This window comes from Musa acuminata, chromosome BXJ2-11 (assembly GCF_036884655.1).
Source record: "Musa acuminata AAA Group cultivar baxijiao chromosome BXJ2-11, Cavendish_Baxijiao_AAA, whole genome shotgun sequence".
In the NCBI taxonomy this organism is placed as follows: Eukaryota; Viridiplantae; Streptophyta; class Magnoliopsida; order Zingiberales; family Musaceae; genus Musa; species Musa acuminata.
The window spans coordinates 23,292,501-23,302,220 of NC_088348.1; positions in this window are offsets into that span (position 1 = coordinate 23,292,501).

Here is a 9,720-nt window from a genome sequence, read left to right on the forward strand (position 1 = left end):
CCTATTTTCACTTTGTATTTTGATTCTCTAGTAATTTGTATGGATCATCATGAGATTCGTGACCAAATTCTTATAGAGATGTAATATCTTTGCCAGTGTCTTGATATATTTGATTTATAGATAATTTTAAACTTTGTTTAGACATTTTCCTTTCTATTGATGAATAAGGGAGAGAAGATACTTATGTGATGATGACTTATGATTGTTATTTAACTTATTCTACATGTGTCTATGTTTTTAAATTATGTGTATGTGTTTAACTAGAACTTTTGTTTATGAATCGTGGTTGACATTATGATAGAATCGTAATACTTAGATATTGTTTATGTTTGATAATGTTTATCTCAATATTATGAGTTTATGTTCGATAAATTGTTACGCCTAGATATTGTTTATTGTTGCATCTTGAGCTTGATATTGACAATATTAATAAAAAAATAATATTAAATTTTTATCTGCTTGAATTCAATATATGTATTTAAAAGGGCATATTCTCTTTTCTTTTAAGTTCATGTATATATATATTTTTTTTATAATGATATATAGACAATAAATGAGAGTCTTTATTAAAACCTATTTAACGATTAGTTATTATCATAAAAAAAAAGAGATCGTCGATATCATATTTTAATAATAAAAATAATCAATGAATCGAAATTATTAATATTTTTTGAGATAAGCGATCTATAAAATATATCAACATTGAACATCGAGCCTAAGAGATTGGACAACATACTAAAAATGAGACATCGTGTTGGATAATATAATAATGTGCTAAATTAGGCATCATGATTGTTTAATAAGGTTTTAGTTGAATTCATTTTGGACTGAATTAGACTAATATTGAGCTAGAATAAAGCCTTCTTGCAATTTTCAACAGAGTAAAAGTTAGACAAACTTAGACCTTATCGGGGCTAAACACTTAGGCCTTGCAATGTTCTAGTATCACAAACTTAGTTAATTTTACCTAAGTCATACCATACCTTTACATATCCGAAACTTACAAAAGAAAAAATGTGTTAAAGAAAGTATTTAACTAGGGATCCCACGAGTAAATATTTCAGTAAACACTTAATAGATAATACAAATTATAAACTAGACTTCATAAGCTCTGAATAATCGCGCGACAAACAACCCAAGATGATCCATCATGATCAAAAGTCTCCATAAATGTCCACATAAATACTATTGTGGAATAAAACAGTGAACCAGTTATAAACAATACCCCAAAGGCTCATCCAGCCATGTGCTACCCGGGTAGCTCTAGGGTGTTATGCTGTTTCATACTCTGCAACACTCTAATGAGCTAAAAATACCCTTGAAATAGTTGCTTAGATAATCTATTTTTACGTAATTTTACCTTTGTAAGTGATTGCACACAACCTATATTTACAAGACTAAAATAGCTACAAAACCCAACTAAAATAGGGCTAACAAGTTTATTGTAAACCTTATATATGATGTGTAAAGTATACATTGCTAGTTGCAAACCAATCACGTGAATGATGACATGTGTGACATGACACACAGTCTTTTTATTTATTATTATTATAATATTTTCTCACCTTATATTGCTTGATGCATAAATATATTGTAATGTCCATGAATCTATGCGATAGAAATCTTATCATGATGAGATTACGATAACAAGATCGATTCACTTTTAAACACAGACCTAAAATAATCCTAGTTATAGGTTACTTGAGAGGGATATCGAGATAATCGGATAAATTAGTGTGTTGTATACCCGTCTATATGATGGATGCAGTTGGTCTCATAGTTGCTCGTGTTGGGACACTAGGGCTACAGTGCAAGTGCTCATTGGAGAATGAGTTCATTGATTGATCCGCTCACGGAATGTTGGATGGTTGATGATACCTCATTGTCAAATAGCGATTCTGTTGTCCTAGTGGTGTACTTGGTCCTTATATTTGAGATACTAAAGATGTCCTATATGAGTACTCTACTCTTTGATACCGGAAGTTCCAAATCTAGGTTTGGAAGTTTCAGATCTAATACAATTGATCATCGGGAGTGACAGCCAACCTTACGAGAACTATTGAGTGTCGATAGAGGATCATCCGCTCTCGATATCATGAGAGGAATATCTCATATGTTCTTGCTCAAACAAATCCTTGGCCAAGGTCATTCGAATTGAGAGAGAAAAAGTTCTATGAGAGAATCCGATTAGAACAAGACTCAAGGAGAAACCATATGGACCTGACATCATCATGCCCGATATATAATATCTGAGATATTAAATGGATGAGGGATTATAGGTACATGGTAACTAAAGAGATAGGTTCAAATCATTGAACTGTGTGTGTTGTGTTGAAACTCGGATTTTGATGATGAAATCAATTGATGAGTTTGTGATCTAATTTGTGTTTTTGAGTGACACAGGACGCTTCGATCAGGGAGAGACAATTAAAGCAGGAAGAATCATGTTGGGCCAGAGAAAAACATGTCAAAAGATTGGACGTCGAGCCGAAGGATCAGTCGACATATCGATAGAAGGCTACGGGCCATGAATTCGAGCATCGGGCCAAGAAGAACAAATATTGCGCTAAGGAAATCAGAGTTGCGGAGGTCAACTGGCCGATTGGACAATAGGCCGCAAGAGAGAACGATGCGCCGAAAAATCAAACGAAGCGTCGATGAACCAATGACATGCCAGGACAACATTTGATTAGCTTAGTAATAATTATCTAGATCAAAGTAGGTTTTAATTGTGCAGGATTAACTATGATAGCAAGGCATAAAGCAAAATGAAGTCTCGGAGTCAAGGACGCGATTTCGTTGGGAGTTCGAGAGTTCGTCGGAAGTTCTACCAGAATTGACCGAGAAGTCCAGGAGCTTGCCAAAGAAGCTTGTCGGAACTCGTCAAGAAGATCATCATGAAGTCCAGGAGCTTACCGGGAGTCCGCTGGAACATTGCCGAGAGATCGTCGGAAGTTCACCAGAAGTTCACCGAAAGATCGCCGGAAGAAACCTAGACTTACGGACTTGTTTAGCTTAGTAAATATCTTAAATTTCATAGTTAGCACATAATTGAGATTGGAATTGGGCCAACCCAATTAGGGGCTAGTTGGGCCCATGTATAGATTGTGTTGGGCCCAATGAAAGGCCCAAACAATGACCCAATAGGTGGCACCGTCGTGGCACAATCTCCGAGACTGTGTCAGGCGATGGTACCGCCCAGTGTAAGTGTCAGGCGGTGGTACTACCCAGACATAATCTTTGAGAGATTGTCAGGCGGTGGTACTGCCCAGTGTCAAGCTGCAGGCGGTGGTACCGCTCGTACCCCGAAATCTCGAGGATTTAAATTTTGGGCTCCAAATTTGAATCCATTTAGGACCTATAAATACCACACTCTTTCCTGCTTAGAATGACAAGAATTTGGTAGAAAGGGGGAAAGAATCCTTGATGAAAAAGAGTTGAAAAAGCTTGAAAAGTGTTGAGTGTTCCCCTCCACCTCTTAGAGTTTAGAGTTCATTCTAAGAGAGGTGTGAAACTTGTAAAGGTTCTCTCCTATGCCTGTCAAAAGGAGAATAGAGTTGTAAGAAGGTGGTTGGTCTTTGCCTATTGAAGGAAGACTGTTAGTGGATACCGGTGGCCTCGACGGAAGAGGAATCGGTGGAGTTGATGTAGGTCATGACGACTGAACCACTATAAACTTAGTTTGCATTTCTTTTGAGCAATTTACTTTAACTGTAAACTTCCTTACTTGCTATACTCTTATTAGAACCCTTGCAGATTCTAAACTTGGGGTTGATCTCTTTAGGGGATCGGCCTCCTTGGAACTCTGTAGGGGTTCCTCCCTCCAAGTTGCTGCTCAAAGGCTGCAGAAAAGATTCATCTATTGCTTATGAAAAGAGAAGGAATACATTGCTATTTATAGGGCTTCTAAACCCTAACTCCTAATAGGACTCCTACTTAAGACTCTTAGTTCTAACCAACTCCTAGTAGGACTCCTAGTCAAGACTCCTATTCCCTTACAACTCCTAATTCTTCTCTAAGAAAACACCTCCTAACAGAATGTCCCTCTCAATTAGGACTCTCCTAGCTAGAGTCCTAACAGTTTTACATGAATGTCCCTCTTAGTTAGGATTCTCCAAGCTAGAGTCATAGTTCTCCCAAGTGGCATCTTCTATTGTTAGGTTCGCCCACTGTATTAGCACTTCATTAGTGGGTCATCGTCGTCGAGTCACGATCCGTCGATCAATAATGGCACTTGGCTGGGTCTGGAGTTCTCTTTGGGTAGTCATATTTGGTGGGTGGCTTTGGGCTGTCTCCAAGCACCTATTTAAAACTTTCATCTGGCCGTCGGTTTGTGGGTGATATGCCATACTCCTTTTCAATTTAGTACCCAGCTTATGGAATAACTTTGTCCAAAATCTGCTCGTGAAGATGCAAGTAGAATTTATCGTAAGCATAATGCGTCCCTTATAGTGTAATTCTTTTGAGTCCCAATTGTAATGAGCCATGGGGCTTGGTGCTTCCTCCAATTTTTTTATAATCTTACTAGTCTCTAAATCTTCCTGCCATTCCATCTTAATATCCTTAAGAAAGTCGCTAGTTGAAAGTGAAACGATCGAAACTTCAACTTGCTCGGGTAGCTGTGAAAGCGCATCTGCAAGAACATTCTCTTTCCCCTTTTTGTAAGTTATTTCATAATCAAATCCAAGAAGTTTTATTACCCTTTTCTACTGCTCAAGGGATGATATTTTTCGCTCCAAAAAGTACTTGAGGCTTTTATGGTCGGTTTTAATTTGAAATCGTCGGCCAATCAAGTAGGGTCTCCACCTCGTTGCTGCGCGCACAATGGCGAGCATCTCCTTATCATATGTTGACTTATTTTGATGGGAGGGAGATAATGCCTTGCTAGTGTATATGAGTGGTCGACCATCTTGTATGAGAATGGCTCCAATTCCGACTCCAGATGCGTCGGCCTCAATAATGAAGGGTCGGTTGAAATCTGGTAGTGTTAGCACCGGCGTCGTCATCATGGCTGCCTTAAGTTTGTCGAAGGTAGCGGAGGCTCTGTCCGACCATTGGAAGACATCTTTTTTCAGTAAGGAAGTAAGTGGTACACTGATCTCTCCATAGTTTTTTACGAACTTGCAGTAGTAGCCTATTAAACCCAGAAAGCCATGTAGCAATTTTATGTTCCTCGGGGTCAGCCAGTTTTGCATTGCTCCAATTTTGAAGGGGTCTACTACCACACCTTCCTCTGATATGATATGCCCAAGATATTCCACCTTCTTATGAAGAAAGCAAAAATTCATAGTGGTTGTTGTGTGTTTAAAAGGTGGTTTTCGATATGTCTTCTTCGCATACTCGTATTTGATGATACCCGGATCGAAGGTCCAGCTTTGTGAAGATTTGTGCTCCCTTAGCAACTCATCTACTATTGGAATAGGGTATTTATCCTTGATGGTTATGCCATTGAGAGCTCGGTAATCAACACATAATCGTCATATTCCATCCTTCTTTCGTATGAGGAGCACCGGTGAAGAGTAGGGGCTGCAACATGGTCGAATAACTCCTGTTTTGAGCATCTCTTTTACAATCCTTTCTATTTCATCCTTCTGGAGATGTGGATATTGATATGGCTAAGCATTTGCTGGAGATTTGCCTGGAAGAATCATTATACACTGATCATGCCGACGGGTAAGAGGTAGGTTACGCGGTTCGTCAAATATATCTGAAAATTCAGCAAGCAAAGGAAGTAGATTTGGATCTTCAAATTTTATTGGCTCTTCCTTAGTTTGTTGCTCAAGTTATACCAAAAAGCCGCTGCATGCTTTGTGCAAAACCTTCTCCATTTGTTGTGTGCAAATCGTCGTTACGTTGCCCTCACGTTTCCCGTGCAGTATCACCTGTTTCTCCTTACTGTAAAATTTTACAATTAGTTGCATAAAATTCCAAGAAATATCACCTAATGTCATCAACCATTTAATTTTGAGTATGGCCTCATGATCATCAAGAGGGAGGAGGAAGAAATATGCAATTATCTCTTGGTCCTGCAACAACAGTTTCACCTGCGGGCACCTATGATCACACTTCAAAATCCGTCCGTTGGCGACCTTAACGACAAACCTGCTGCAATTCTCAATAGGTAAGTTCATATAGACAGCAACCTTACTGTTTAGGAAGTTATTAGTGCTGCCCGTGTCGATGAGAACAGTGATCGGTTGTTGTTTGAGAATGCCTCCAACTTTCATCGTTTGTGGGATTGAGTAGCCAACTAGTGTATGTACCGTAACTTTGGTCAGTTGTGGCTCTTCTTCTGCATCTTCTTCTTCATGTTTAAGGCTCTCTTTTGGATGTTCAATGACCTCTTCTTCTATCGGTTCAATCATAAGAAGTCCCCCTTTACTACAGCGATGCTCACGGCTCCACGGCTCGTCACAATGCCAACATAACCCCTTCGCATATCGCTCCCGAAGCTCTTCTCTTGTTAACCTCTTTGGTGTAGGGACTTGGTCGACAGTAGGGGGGGCTAAGGGCTTCAATATTACTGGTTGAGGAGCGACCCTAGTCCTCCGAGCTTCATGGTTCAATTGCTCCTCTTGATGTCGTGCGAAAGAGATAGCTGCCATAAGCGTATACGGTTGTCGCACTTTAACTTCTCCTCGGATCTCCGGCTTCAAGCCCTTAATGAAGGTTCTCAATAGCTGTTTTTGAGACCAATCATGAGTTTGATTAGATAACCTTTCAAACCTGGTTTGGTACTCCTGAATGGTAGAGGTTTGTCGGATCTTTGCTAGTTGTCCGTCAATATTCTCGTAATCGGTTGGTCTGAAGCGGATCAGCAGTCCTTATTTGAATTGTCACCATGAAAGGACTCCATAAGTATGTTCAAACCAGTCAAACCACTGTATAGCATCCCCTTCAAGATATATAGCTGCAATTTTCACCATAGATGCATCCGCGATTTTATGGTACCGAAAATATCGCTCCGCGCGCGAGATCCAACCAATTGGGTCTCCTTCTTCCCATCTAGGGAAGTCCACTCTCATGCATGAATAGTTGGGGTTGGTCATAGAGCTTCCCCTCTCTTGGAAGTCATATCTTTGGGCTTGGTGTGATTGGGCAAAGCTCTCTCCTTGATATGATTTCTTCGGGCTTAGTGGTCGGCCCAATCTGAGTTCGGTAAAGAGCGTCCGAATCTTATCCTCCATTCACGCCTCCAAGGCTTCAAATTTAGCATTGATTGCCTCCTTAGATGCCATAGTATATGCCTCCAAATTTATGATGTTAAGATCTCTCTTTTGTTGTTAGGTTAAAGGCATGTATAGGTTGAGAGAAGTGACGGTCGAAAGAATTGGTGGATCGATGGATGTAGGCTATGATTTAGGCTTGTCTTGTGGCTGTTTTGGGTGCAGTTTGAGGGTGTGATTTGGTGGAGTTTTAGGGCTATGGATGAATGTTTTGGATCTATGGTAGATGGTAGCAAAGGTTTGATAGAAATCAGTGGAAGTTGTAGCAAGTATATGCTGTCTTGTAAGAGTAGAATTGTCGTCGAAGAAACAACGGTTTCTCGATGTAATTTCCACCAAAAACTTGAGAGAATTGAGGAGGGAATTGATAGCAAAATCACAGTTTATATGACAGCAAGGATATCTAATTTAATCAAGAAAATTTCGGCAGTATAACAGCAAGGAAATTGGTGCAAGTTGCGATTGCAGAATTCTCGTCGAAAAATTTCAGCGGGTTATGACGAAAATTTGCAGTAACATAAAATCGTTTTTAGAGATGAATTTCTTAATAGATCAATCTTAGATAGAAACCAAGATGATCTATGAAGTGTATAAGAAATTTCATTCAAAAAAGATTGCAAATAGATGGGTTAAGGCAACAATATGCGGCTGAAATTTTCTGCAGCACAGATTTTTAGGTATAGCAGATTGGACGTAAAAGATCAGTTGTTTATATTGAGAATTTTTTGATGAAACCAAAGGGAAATCTACTGTTAGGAAGTGTCAAAGCTATCATAAAAATTTCGTAGAGATTTGGATAGAAACAATGTAGTATCAAGATCAAACAAACAGTGCTATGCGGCTGAAATTTTACAGTGCAGATTTTCAAGTATAGCAGATTTGACGTAAAAGATCAATGGTTTATATTGAGAATTTTTTGAAAAAACCAAAGGGAAATATGCTGTTAGGAAGTGTCAAAGATGTCATAAAAATTTCATAGAAATTTGGATAGAAAAAGCATAGTAGTAAGATCAAACAGATGGTACTATGCGGCTGGAATTCTGCAATGTATCTTTCGTCGTAGAGATGAAAACTTTGTGACGGAAGGTTTATGCAGCAATATAGGAATAGTTTTTTTTTTTTGGATTTTCAAATAAGGATAACTAAATTACAGCAGCAGTAAGGTAGGAAACCAGAACCTGTTGCAATTCACGGGGAGATCAAAGGATGATCCACGGTGGTCGAGATGATGGCGGAATTCGGCGACGATCTTTTAAGCAATTGTGGGAATTGCTTTGGGAGGTTGTGGAGGGCTGATGGATAGCAATGGAAGGGCAGCGAGATGCCAAGAACGCTGCTCTGATACCAGGTGTTAGAACCCTTGCAGATTCTAAACTTGGGGTTAATCTCTTTAGGGGATCGACCTCCTTGGAACTCTGTAGGGGTTCCTCCCTCCAAGTTGCTGCTCAAAGGCTGCAGAAAAGATTCATCTATTGCTTATGAAAAGAGAAGGAATACATGGCTATTTATAGGGCTTCTAAACCCTAACTCTTAATAGGACTCCTACTTAAGACTCTTACTTCTAACCAACTCCTAGTAGGACTCCTAGTCAAGACTCCTATTCCCTTACAACTCCTAATTCTTCTATAAGAAAACACTTCCTAATAGAATGTCCCTCTCAATTAGGACTCTCCTAGCTAGAGTCCTAACAGTTTTACATGAATGTCCCTCTTAGTTAGGATTCTCCAAGCTAGAGTCATAACAACTCTTTCGTACACTTTCAATTTAAGCATCTTTACGATACGATTTTAATTGAAACGAAAGATTTTCGAACTGACGTGATTTTATCCGATGCACTAATGCCCCCCCCCCCCTAGTGTCGACTTGTTCCTAACATGTGTTTTAGAAAGGTTTTTGTCGTCAAAATTGTTGATGCAAAAGCGAGAAAAGGCAGCAACTATTACTGCCCTTATTGCCCTCGCAAATGATAGCCATGGTTGTCATCTGCGTACGGGTAGGCCGCCTGCAGTGGCAGCCGCAAGCGCAGCGCCCGTAGGCAGGCCACCTGCACGTAGGCGTTGTATAGGTGATGTAAGCGCAACAACTATTGTTGTGCGTAGTTACAGTCGTAGGCGGCCAACCGCTCGCAAGTAGAGCTGCTTGCACGCAAGTGCTGCGCTTGCAGTGCACGCGGCGGCACCCCCGGGTGTTGCCTACGGGCACAGCGCCCGCAAGTGCTGCATGCGGGCAACGGGCGACGCCGCCCGCAAGGCTGATCATTGCCTACGACAATGCTAGTAAGGGCACTCGCTCGCACGAGCGGTGCCGCCCACGGGCAAGCCGCCCCTAGGCAGGGGCGATGCCCCCTCACCCCGTAGAGGTTGCTATCGGCGAGGTACGATGATCGCAACATAGAGGTAGGGAAGGGGTTAGGGTTTTTGGACAAAAGATATTTTTGCTCTTGTGAATTTCAGAAGGTCCACAGTATATCCTTTCTATCTAAATTACATAAATA